The sequence below is a fragment of the Macrotis lagotis genome, chromosome X (genome assembly GCF_037893015.1).
Source record: "Macrotis lagotis isolate mMagLag1 chromosome X, bilby.v1.9.chrom.fasta, whole genome shotgun sequence".
Lineage (NCBI taxonomy): Eukaryota > Metazoa > Chordata > Mammalia > Peramelemorphia > Peramelidae > Macrotis > Macrotis lagotis.
The window spans coordinates 158,369,304-158,381,524 of NC_133666.1; positions in this window are offsets into that span (position 1 = coordinate 158,369,304).

Sequence of the window (12,221 nt, forward strand, 5' to 3'; positions counted from 1 at the left end):
CTAGACCCGCCACCTGGATTTTTGATACCCCCTTTGACTCCACTCAGAAGAATGAACTATATGCTATACTTCAGGCTTTCTGTCTCTACAGAGACACCCCTTTTAATCTTATTACTGACAGTATGTATTGTGCCATGCTAATCCCTCGTTTAGAAGATGCCTTCATTTCCTCGACTTCTTCCATTAGCCCACTCCTTACACAGCTGCAATCCTCCCTCCGTGATAGAAACCACCCCCTGTTTGTTCTTCACGTGCGCTCTCATGTTTCTTCCACCGGCCCCATATTCCAGGGCAATGCGGAGGCAGATAGGGCTCTCTTGTTAAACCTGTCCACACCTGCCCAGCTGGCACATGGTAAGTATCACTTGTCATCCAGGTCGCTCCGGTGCCTATACAGCATTCCCCGGAAGGAGGCTCGCCAAATTGTGCACTCCTGCACTTCTTGTGCTCCCTTTAGACAAGCCCTCCCCGCGGAGGGGTCTAACCCACGTGGGGACGGCCCCAATGCTCTTTGGCAGATGGACATTACTCACCTGGGTCGTAAGTACATCCATGTCTCGGTGGACACCTTCTCCTCCTTCACCTTCGCCTCTCTACAGCCAGGAGAAGCTGTTAAACACGTTCTCTCACATCTATATGCCCAGATGGCTGTCTTAGGCGTCCCCTCGGCTATCAAAACCGATAATGGGCCCGCCTACACCTCGAGAGCCTTTGCTTCCTTTTGCAAAGAATTTTCCATTTCCCATTCCACCGGGATCCCTTACAATCCCACTGGCCAAGCTTTGGTAGAAAGAGCAAATCGCACACTCAAAACTACGCTCTTTAAACAGAAAGGGGGAGTTGGCAGGTCACTGACCTATTCAGACCTGTCTCAGGTACTATTTACCATGAATTTCCTACAAGTCAGGGATGACGGCACTACAGCCGCCCAGAGATTTTTCTCCCCAAAAGGACATGCTAAGAAAGAACCAACACTCCTGCCCTCTCCCACCAAGGCCCTACCAGGCTCTAAAGTCATGTGGAGAGATGAAGAGGGAGGTTGGCATGGCCCTGTAACGGTAAAGAACAGAAGACAGGGCCACCTGTCATTTCATCCCGAGGATAAGATAGAAGAGCCAGAAAGATGGCTCCCTGTTTACAAGATAAGAGACCTTGATTAATGCCCAACCCTACGGGGTGAGAGGAATTTCTTCCTTTTTCAGGCCTTCTGATCGTCGTAGGGATCCTTGGAGGTGCTCCATCTGAAGGAAATCCGACATGGGGAATACTCCGAGTTATTCCCTCTCCCCTTCCGGTAGCACGGAACTCCCCGATCTACCCTCGCCTGCTAGTGACCAATACATCGATGGGGCTCAGCCCAGCAGGGACAAAAAAAGGGGACCCAGCTCCGAGGCCTTCTGGGTTGGCGACCCCTGGTGAATCAAACTCAACGGGACTTCACGATTCCTCGGTGGGGCCCCTCATGTGTGGCCACAGGGGAAGACATCGAGGATCCCATACCATGGAGGGATTGCCAGATGGCGGGAGGATACCCCCTTGAGGGTGAACAAGGACGCTGATTCTGGGAATCACCCTACTTGTTGTCTGTTTCTGCCGCCTAGCTAGGCGACAGAGGGGCTATATATGCTTCTTACTCAGAAAGCCTTCATGGCCATGGAGACGGGGGAGGATCCCCAAGTCTGGCTAGCCGCCATGCATGACATGTGACACCTAGGGGTAAGACGAGGTAAACCCCAAGACGGGCAACCTCTCCTGACCCAGCCACCTAAGACAGGCCCTGAGGGTGTCGGGCGCCTAGGACGGGCAAGGTCCTGGGTTGAAGGAGATGACCTAAGACAGGGTTCCTTGCCCCCGGCTATCAGAGGCCAGTAGAAATGACACCGCTTAAGGCTAACCTCAGCACCGCTTAAGGTCACACCAAGTGATAACCTTGTAAAACAGAAAGGGGGAGATGTTGGGGGCGGGGGGAAGAGGCTTGGCGGTCGCTTAGCGGGGGAAACATAATCACCTTATAAGGGAATGTTACAGAACTCGGCCCCTCATTGAGTAAGAGTTCATGGGAGGGAGGACAGAGGGGATAAAAGTGTCTGCTGAGAGGTGGGGAGGAAGCGGGATGTGATCACAGAAGAATAAAGACTCATTATCCACCTCAGGCGCTCTGTCTGGTTCTTCCCCCATCAAAGAGTGGGGGCCGGAGGTACCCCGAAGACTCATCACGTGTTGGACTGGTGAGTAAGAGGACGGACTAGCATAAAGAAGCCGGCGTTGTAAATAAAAACCCGGCAGTTCTCTTTCCCTTTATAGACAAAAGTGTTTTTCCCCCCCCTTTTCAAATGTCTTGTATATTTCTATTTCATCTATCCTATATATATTTATCTAATTTTAAATTGTATTATAGTTATTTTGTCTCCATTTTTATCTATTCACTATAAATCCTCAAGGCCAGGAGCAGTGACTAGCTTAGAGTACTGCACATGTTTAGTATTTCTATGTATCTATGGTCTCATAGATATGGGTAATCCCTCCAATGGGAGGGGCAGTTCATAACACTTTTACATCTTCTTATCCTGTGTGATTTTTTGTCCACGTCCTTCCATAAATCCTCAAATCAACATGTTCCAGTCATTCCCCCAAATCTCTTGACAATATGTATCTCAGTTAAGCACATCCAATGTCCATTAAATTATTTGTTTTTCTGTCTTTTACAGTTATACATTTCTCTGATGACGACTTGTATTTTATTTCCCCTAAGTAAATTTTTATTAGTAATATGTTTCAATCTACTTATACTTACCATCAAACCTTTCCATCTCTCTTTGAGTTTATACAATCTAAGTTTTTCTAACTCTATAGTATTTCATTACTCACAGCACTACCAGAATACTGTTATTGAAAAAATGAACCTTTTTCAAAGTGAGATTCAGGATTAATTTGATGTCTATAAAATTGTTTTTGAGAACAGTCTACATGTTCATCAACAAGATCTTTGATGAAAGTATAAGGGAACAAATATATTTCCACAAATGATATTTCATAACAGATCATATTTTTATGACCATATAAATGACAAAACAAGATCTCACTGTGCTCATTGTTTGGTGGCTTTAGAAAATATTTGATTTGGTAGAATAAGACAATCCTTTGAAGTCTCTCGTCCAATGAAGTCTCTCTCATATATATGCCAAAATTACATACAAAATTCCTGAGAGTTTTAGTGAATGCATACAAAAGTGTTAAGTAAAAATTTGATGAACTGAATTTTCCTCATGACCTATATATCATGAATAAAGACATAAAAGACTCATGTATGTTTTGTTTTGTTTTTAAATTTCTTTTATTATAACCTCAACCTGAAAATTGGGGGAAAATTACCTTTGCTTTTTGAAAGCACACAGTTCTCAGTTTTGAAGAAGGGGGTGGAAGGGGTTATTGTAAGAATGGCAGAGGTGGCGCGGTGGTTAGAGCATTGGTCCCAGAGACAGGAGGACCAAAGTTCAAATTTGACCTTGGACACTTAATAATTATGTAGTTGTGTGACCTTGGGCAAATCACTTAACCCCATTACTTTAAAGAAATAAAAATTTAACAAAAAAAATGAGAGGAAAATCTAGGATGTTTGCATAACAGAAAAGGAAAAACAAAGAAAACAAAAACAATCTAATAACTCCCAGGCCTTCATATGGATTCCTCTGTCACTATAGCTGTTGCAAAAGCTCATTTTTTTCAGTTGTTCTAAGCTGCATGATTATTTATTGCCCTCTGCTGGTGGAAAGGTTTCAGTTCCTCTCAGGACATTTCTAATAAGAGAGATTTTAGGTAATCTGCCCTGTTGGACTTTCCCTTAATTTTGTGATATGATAATCTGAAAAGAGAATTGATGGAGATCACTGACCATGCACTTGTGTAAGGGATGGAGCAGAGTTGTTGGGAATAGAGGAGAGGAGAGGAGAGCATCAGGCTCTTCAAGTCTCGTCTCCTTCAGCTCTACTTTGAATAATTTTGGCTTTCAGTTTTGAGAGAAAAAGGTGGAAGATGCTAACTCCACTTCAGGAAACTAAAGGAAGAGAATGGGAAGAAGATGACATGAGAGGAGCTGGCAGTCTCCATATATCCTTATTCCCAGCTTCCTACACTAGAGACTTTGGAAAATTTTCTCTTATATAAGAACCAGGACTCTCCCTTCTCTGAGATGTTACCTCACTCCCAGTGATAGAGTTCATTCACTCTGTGTTGTCTGGTATGTATTCTCCTATGTATACTTTTTCTGATTTCTGTTTTGCTATCAACTTTGATAAATGGATTTCTTCTCTACTTCAAACAAACAACACCCTAAACCAACCAACCCCTCAAAATCCATAAAATAAAACAAACAAATAAAATAGAAAAAGAGAAGGGAGTTGATATTAGTATAGTGGGTAGCAATTAGATATCTATTTTCTTGGATTTTTTAGAATACCTACAAAACTGAGTGGTAAGAAGTTCCCTAAAATAAACTTGTACCTTTCATGTTATAAAAGCTTCTGACACAAAGTTTGCAGGATGAGTGAACTCAAAGTTATCATCTTATCTAATCACTTTTATCTTACATTAGGGATATAGGCTGAACTTTTGACTCCATTGACTTCTTCAGGAACTCACAGATAAGGGAACACCCTCTAGCAAGATATATCATTACTTTCTCTGCAAATTAGTCTTAGAGAATGGTGGGAAATACAGAAATAACATAATTCCTTGTTTTCAAATCCAAAGTGGGCTATAATAGGAGCATTGCAGTGTTATAGTTGAGTAATTATGTTTTCCCTTTTAAATACTTTACTTATTTTAAGAATAATCTGCCAAGGGTGGCTAGGTGGTGCAGTGGACAGAGCACCAGCCCTGGAGTCAGGAGTACCTGAGTTCAAATCCGACCTCAGACACTTACTAATTACCTAGCTGTGTGGTCTTAGGCAAGCCACTTAACCCCATTGCCTTACAAAAACCAAAAAAAAAAGAAAAAAAAAAGAATAATCTAATAATCTGCATACAAATGGGAAACTAAGGAGAAGCTAATCAATTTGAGAGTGACTAAAGAAATTATGGTACATTAAAGTAATGTAACAATTGTTATTCAGTTATTTAATCTTATCCAATTCTTTGTGACCCTATGGACCATAGCACACCAAGTATTAGTAAAGATACTAGAGTGATTTACCCAGAGGTTAAATGACTTACCCAGGTTTACATAAGTAGTGTGTATCTGAGAACGATTTGAAATCAGGTCTTCCAGACTCTGCAATAACTAAGTGGTATAGTGGATAGAGTATTAGTTTGGAGTTAGGAAGATGAGTTCAAATCCAGGTTCAAACACTTACCAGCTGTGGAATCTAGGTAGGTCACTTCATCTGTTTTCCTCATTTTCCTCATCTGTAATTGAGCTCAGGAATGATATAACAAACCACTCCAGTATCTTTGCCTAGAAAATTACCCAAATGGGGTCATGAAGAGTTGAACACAACTGAAACCACCGAATAACAATTTCCTGACTCCACTGAACCACCTAGCTACCCCTCCCTGGAATAATACTGGACTATAAAAAATGATAAAAATGAAGGTTTTCAGAGAAATCTAGGGAAACTTGTATGAACTGATACAGGCTAAAGTAAGCAGAATCCAGAGAACAATTTATACCAAAAACATCAACATTATAAAAATGAACTCTGATCAATGATCAAACATGATTCCAAAGGACTGATGATGAAAAATACTACCTTACCTTGTAACAGAACTGAAGTACTAAATATTTGGATTGAAATATACATTTTTTTCTCTGTGATATTGCCAATATGAGAATTTATTATATTTAACATGGATATTTGTTATGAGGATTTCATTATTCTTTTGTTTTTCTTTCTAGTAGTATGGAAGGTGAGAAGAAGATAATCTAAATATGTGATCATTGGAAAAAATTAATATAAAATTTAAAAAATTGCCTTACTGAATAGGACCATTCATTCAAAATATATTTTATAAATGTCTACTCTGTAAAAAGCACTGTGAGAGACACATACAAACATCTAGGTCAGAACTATAGAAAAGGAGCTGCAGATTTACCCAGACTACTTTCATTCTTGGTATTTTCTCACTTTCATACTCTTTAACTTATACTTTCACCAAAGATTTCCTCAGGAAATGTCAAATCTAGCTGACATCTAGAGCTATGCCCCCCAAGATGTAAAGCATTCTTAGCTTTTATTATACATGCATTCAAACTAATCACATAACACATTTTATCTTACCTGACCAAAACTGCAAAGGACTTGCCCCTGAACTGGAAAATCGCCAAGACATTGCGTCTTTCTTCTCTGGTGGTGTCTCCCAGGAACCCACTCAGTATTTCAAACTTATCCTAGATTTAAGGTACTCTTGTAAAGGGACAGAACTCAGTGATACTACATTTGAGAAACCCTTCCTTCCAATGAACTATTCAAATTTCAGTTAAGGTATAGTTGCATGTACGATTTATTTATTTGTAATTTAAAAACAAATGGCATATGAAGTCTGAAGATTGGAAGTTCAAATTGGAAGTTCAGGAAAGAAGGTGGCCATTGACAAGAGCATCAAAGGATGGTTAAGAAAAATTTCAGGCATGGGGGGGACTAGTCAATGAAAAGGCATAGAATTAGCAGATGTATTGCATGTAAGGCAGGTAGGTGGTACAAGGGATGGAGCACTGAATTTGGAATCAGGAAAACTTCTTGATGAGTTAAAATCTGGCCTCTGACACTTGTTCGCTTTGTGACCCTGGGCAAGTCACTTAACCCTGTTTGCCTCAGTTCCTCATCTGTAAAATAAGTTGGAGAAGAAAATATATCTTTGCCAAGAAAATCCCAAATGGGTCACAAAGAGTCAGATATTACTGAAAAACAACTTAAAAATCAAGTGCTGAATATAAAAAACAACAAGGTTGGTGTACCTGAATCATAGAATTTAAAGAGGAATAACAGGGAGATCAACCAGAAACTTTTTGTAATATTCAGTTACAAGTTATAAGTCACTAGAATGAAGACTTAACATGCCAAATCAATTACAGGTCTTATATAATTACTGGACTGAACCATTACATAAAGTAGGAACAGATTAGATTTTGAAGGATTTTATAATTGATCTTGGAGTTAATTGTGAGTCACTAGATTTTATTGAGTAGAAGGGTAAGTAACATGTCAGATCCATACTTTAGGAAGTTTAGGACATGATGGATTGGAGTGGAGAGAGGTTTGAGACAGGGAGACCAACCAGAAACTTTTTGTAATATTCAGGTACAAGTTAAAAAGAACTTTCACAAGGGTGTAGCTATGTAAATGGAGAGGAGAAAGCTATAAAAGATGTTGAGAAGGTAAAAATGAAAAGATTTACTCATGAATTGGTTATGTGAGTTTAGTGTGAGTGAAGAGTCAAAGATGATGCTGAGGTTTTGAGCCTGGGTCATTAGGATAGTGGTAGCCTTGAGAGTAATGTTTGGAATGGGAGAATTTAGGGGAAAATAATAATATATTCTGTTTGGGGCATGTAGAGTTTAAGATGCATTTGGGAAGTCCAGTTTGAGATGCCCAATAGGACATTGGAGAGAGTTCAGGGCTATATAAATAACTTTGATAATCATATTCAAAGCAGCAATTGGTCAAAAGTTAACAAGAATTTAAGTTTCCTATTTGTCAAGAACTCTGCTAAGCACTTAAGTTATAAACAAAAGCAAGAAAATTTGACTTTCATTTTTGAAGAAGATCACAACATCGGGGAGGTGATACCATGATAAGCACATGAATTGGATTTGAGTGAGGGGAATGTTGTGCTAAGGCACCAGACTCACTTTCTCCTCCAGAGCCATTCAGTGGCCAGATATGATTCAGGATGACTAGAGATGGTCCTGGATGTGAGACAATCAGAGTTAAGTGACTTGCCCAAAGTCACACAACTAGTAAGAGTCAAGTATCTAAGGCTGGATTTGATCTCCCATCCTCCTGACTCCAAGGTCAGTGCTTTATCCACTATGCCACCTAGCTGGTAGAAAATGAAATTGAACAAGTTAGAAATGAATTTCCTAAGAAAAAACCACCAGGACTAGATCATTTACAAGAGAATTCTACCAAACAAGAAACAATTTCAAAACCATATTAACTATTTGGAAAAATAGGCAAGGAGTCCTACCAAATTCCTTTTACAACTCGTATATGGCATTGATACCTTAAACCAGGAAGAGCAAAAACAGAGAAAGGAAACTGTAGACCATTTTCCCTAGTGAAAACTATGTCAACATTTTTACTAGCAAGGAGATTACAGAGATATATCACAAAAATCATACTCTATGACCAGGTAGGATTAATACCAGGAATGTAGGGCTGGTTCAATATTAGAAAAACTATCAGTTTGATTAACCATATCAATAACTAAACTGACAAAAACAATCTAATCATCTTAATAGGGGCAAAAATGCTTTTGACAACATATAAGCCATTCCTATTAAAAACAATGGCAGGGTAGGCTAGGTGGCACAGTGGATAGAGCACTGGCCCTGGAGTCAGGAGCACCTGAGTTCAAATCTTGCCTCAGACACTTAATAATTACCTAGCTGTGTGGCCTTGGGCAAGCCACTTAACCCCATTGCCTTGCAAAAAAACCTTAAAAAAATGGCAAATATTGTAACAAATGAAGTTTTCATTAATTGAAAAGTAGTACCTATCTAAAATTACCAACAAGCATTATCTGAAATGGGAATAAGCTCAAAGTCTTCCCAAATAAAATTGGGGTGAAGAAAATATGTCAATTATCGACACTCAATATCTTACTAAAAATGTTAGCTATAATAATGTCATCTGAACCTCTCACTTGCCTTTAACCTATGGGTGACTGGAGTTGAAACAGGGCAGGCTAGAGACAGGTATGACAGGACTTAAACAGACAACCAAAAGGTGGAAGTCTTCCCTCCTAAGAATAAAGACTTAACATGCCAAATCAATTACAGGTCTTATGTAATTACTGGACTGAATCATTACATAATCATTTTTAAGTCTTGAATTACTGTGGAAACAGTATTGCCTCAAGTCTTGGAGTCATGATTACTCTGTGGTGTATGGAACTAGAGTTCTGTGATGGGAAGAGGAGTACAAACAGTAATTGTGAACATGTCAGAGATAAAAATGGATTTGGGTTAATCCCTCAGTGGATGCCTAAGGGAGAATCATTTCCACAGTTCAAAGGATTATAATTATGTGAAACTCAGGGCACAGCCAGCTTTCTGGGTCTTAGTTCATTTCTCTTTTTGGCCAAAGCAAGGGAATTTGAAAGAACTTCTACCTTTATGGCCAATAAAGAAGAGACAGGTCTATGCTATGGGGCTTTAGTTCCTTGAGAAGAACTACTGGGGAAGTGTATCTCAGGTAATTTATTGCTAAAAGTGAGGGGGTAGTAAGAATGTTAGAGTAAGAAAATGTCATCACATGCTTGAATCAGAGTCCTAGTATATAATAAAAGGAGTATATAATAACAGAATGTCAGTTGCTTTTGTGTCTATATAATCAGGACCTGGGTTTTCTTCAGATGATTCTGTTTTTATACATGTAAGAAAGTTAGCTTTGCTTCTTTGGTTCCAAATTCAGAGGTTCTGACTTGATCTAATATAATTTTATTCTCTGGTTTTGAAACCAGAGTATTTTAGTTTATCAATCTTTTGTTTTTTTCTATCCTTACCTAAGTCCTGTATTTGATAAAATGTTTGCTAGAATTCTCTTATAAATGTCTAGTTCTACTGGGTTTTTTTTCTTAAGGAAGTTCACTAATGGTCTGCTCTACTGCCTTTAAAATTATCAGAAAAGGGGCAACTAGGTGGTGCAGTGGATAGAGCACCAGCCCTAGAGTCAGGAGGACCTGAGTTCAAATCCAACCTCAGACACCTAATACTTAGCTGTGTGACCTTGGGCAAATCACTTAATACCATTACCTTGTAAAAATCAAAAAAGTAGAAATAGATAAATAAAACAAAATTATCAGAAAGATACTTGAAAATGGGAAAATATTTTCACTTTTTGTACCATTATCAATACAATTTATATGTAAAATCCAATTAATTCTTAATTAATAAAACCTTAGAACTTATTAACTAAACATATCCAGGGTGGCTAGGTGGCTCAGTGGATACAGCACTGGTCCTGGAGTCAGGAGTACCTGAGTTCAAATCCCGCCTCAGACAATTAATAATCACCCAGCTGTGTGGTCCTGGGCAAGCCACTTAACCCCATTTGCCTTGCAAAAACCTAAAAATAAAAAACAAAACAATAACAAAAAATATCCAAAGTCTGAATTTCTATGACAAATTCAGAAAGCAATCATATACATACATGCACACACACACACACATATTGTTCTTAGAGAAAATAATCTAATCCTATTATTTTTCTCAAAATTTACAATTTCAATCAATTAAAAAACTTTTATATTATAACTTTATCTTATTATCTTATCCAATCATTTCCCTCTTTGGAGGATATCATCCCTATTTTATAATTTGACCATAAATATAGATTAAAATTATAAAATGTTCAAACTTTAATCCTATTATATAAATTCAGAGATGTTTCAGTATCAATCTATTATTTAATAGATTTAGTACTGTTCTTAAAACACTTCTTGATTATAGAAATTTTATTATATAGTTATATAACAGGGAAAAACTCAATTAGTTTTGTTTGATTTTAGGCATGACATCTGATAGTCAATTATGTAGTCACAGAATTTTGAAGGCAAGGTTTAGGATCAACTGAATGGGGAATTTTCCATACAGAAAATAACACTTTGAGGATAGAGTCAGGAGGGTTACCCAGTTTATATTCTAGGTCTTCCCTAGGCACAGAAATCCACTTTAGGAGTTCTCAAACTACTGCATATGTATTTTTTTATTATTGTTTTTGTGATAGTTCATCCCAGTAGTCTAAACTAAAGCATATCATAATACAGGAAATTTTACTTTAAAAACAGCAAAATTTCACTAATTATAATTAGGGATTAAATATCTTTCCTAATGTTTCTCTAACAGTTAATCCTCTAGGAATTGTAACATCAATAAGTTATACTTATGTGATAATACTGAGGAAATAAGTATAATGCTTCACATGTAAAATTTAAAGCACACAAATATGAAGCTCTATATACTGTGATTTATGCAGCAGTTGTATCATCTTAAAATCCACGTAAATTGAATTTTTGTAATTCAAACAATATTTTCTAATTGATTTAAACAACAATTTTAACTGTTTATGATTCATCTTCAATTGGTAGTAGTTCTCAATTTTTTAATCTTAGGTTTCTTCCCCTCTTGTTCTCTTCTAGTTTCTCTATTAAATGGTAAACAAATCAGTCTGCAATCATTGAAATACACTAAAAGAATTTCCCATTTAAAGGAATCCTTCAATTAATTCAATAGAATGGAAGCTCCTCAGTGCCTGGGATTATTTTTGTTTGTTTGCATGGTGCAGTGGTTAGAGTGCTGGCGCTGAAGTCAGGAAGACCTGAATTCAAGTGTGACCTCAGACACTTACTAGCTGTGTGATCCTGAACAGGGTACTTACCCACTCTGTGCCTCAGGGGCTTGATGGCCTCTGTTTTTTTCCTTTTGGTTTTAAGTCAATAATCCTATTTTTTTTAATGTGTGTGGAGAGTACTATCTCTCATATGGAACATAAGATTGTTGCTGTGTGGCTTAAAGGGAGGCTGAATAGATACCTCTTTTTTTCCCTTTGGTACTCTCCCCCTCTCCCCCCAAGACTTTTATTTCCTGACAGGAGAGAATTTGAGGTTGGGGTCAGAAGCTTGGCCACTATTCTTCTCAGAGAGTTAGTAGAGGGCTGAATTATATCTGTGTGCTTTCTGCCAAACTGAAAAAGGCTAAACTGAAAGAGAAAGATCTCACCCAAGGGTAAATTTCCCAAGTCAGGAATAGGGAAGTGATGCTTGATTTCTTCCCAGAGTTTAAAATGATTGACAAACTTACAGAAAGGAATACTGTCATTGACAAGGAAGGGCAATAAGAATCTTGGTCCACCAGGACAAAAAAAAATCAACACCTAGAACATAAAAGATTAAAAGGGTTTTGCTTTTGTAATTAAAGGAACATACGCCATCTACAGGAGTAGAAGATTGGTATAGTAATTGTACCCTGAAGGTGTTTTATCTTTATGATGCATTCCTGAAAA